This window comes from Priapulus caudatus, unplaced genomic scaffold (assembly GCF_000485595.1).
Source record: "Priapulus caudatus unplaced genomic scaffold, Priapulus_caudatus-5.0.1 Scaffold70, whole genome shotgun sequence".
Classification (NCBI taxonomy): Eukaryota; Metazoa; Priapulida; class Priapulimorpha; order Priapulimorphida; family Priapulidae; genus Priapulus; species Priapulus caudatus.
The window spans coordinates 856,100-857,173 of record NW_014577131.1 but is presented as its reverse complement, the minus strand read 5'-3'; positions in this window follow the sequence as shown (position 1 = coordinate 857,173).

The following is a 1,074-nucleotide window of genomic DNA, read 5'->3' as shown; positions in this document are numbered from 1 at the left end:
ACGTGTCGTAGTGTGTGTGTGTGTGTGTGTGTGTGTGTGTGTGTGTGTGTCGTGTGTCGTGTGTCGTGTGTGTGTGTGTGTGTCGTGTCGTGGTGTCGTGTGTGTGTGTGTGTGTGTGTGTGTGTGTGTGTGTGTGTGTGTGTGTGTGTGTGTGTGTGTGTGTGTGTGTGTGTGTGTGTACGTGTATGTATGTAAGTAAGTTCAAGTTCAACAATGAAATCTTTTGAGCGTGATATAGGATCAAGGTAATCTCTTGCACGAGTTTCTCTGTGGAAAAAAAGATGTAGCGAACTACAGTTCCCCAAAAGCCTAAATTGAACATATAATAATGGCAAGGCAGCAGGATATTGTAAGAGGACACGCAGAACTCGTGTCTCATAGATGCACCATGGCTACGTGACCATGATGATTATGTGTGTATGATGACACTGTGGCATGACGTTGTGGTAAACTTTATGTAGATATATAGCTGAGCACTAACGCTCATAGGGTCTATGTCCCCCAGGGTACTGCCGGAACGTACCCTGGGTACGGTCACTATTTGATATGGTTAGAGTTAGGATTAGAGTTAGGGTTAGGATTAGAGTTAGGGTTAGGGTTAGGGTTAGGGAGTAGGCGTAGGCGACTCCCTAGACTCGTTAGTGGAGTAGGCGAGGGTACCCAGGGTACTTTCCGGCAGTACCCCGGGGGACATAGACCCTATGAGCGTTACGAACTGATGTACGATATGTGGAATCGCGGGGTAATCTCGTTCATTTTCGTTAGGATTTAAATGACAGCTACGAAATGTATGTCTGATACGAGACACTTTGTATTTCACTTGACAGAGGAAATAAATGCTAAAATATTTCCGAACGAGAGATATAGGCCATGGGCCTAGGTGGTAAAATGGCCCATGGCCTAATAGGTATGTAAGCTGAAAAACTGAAAACACGTTAGATTAGAATGAAATAGAAGCGCAAATGAGGAAAGCGAATCCAAAGCAAGCGAAGAGAGACTACCATCGACCTCGTTAGTACTGGTATATAGTTGTTGCGTGTTAACTCGCCCCGTTGTTCTGAGCTATACTATAGC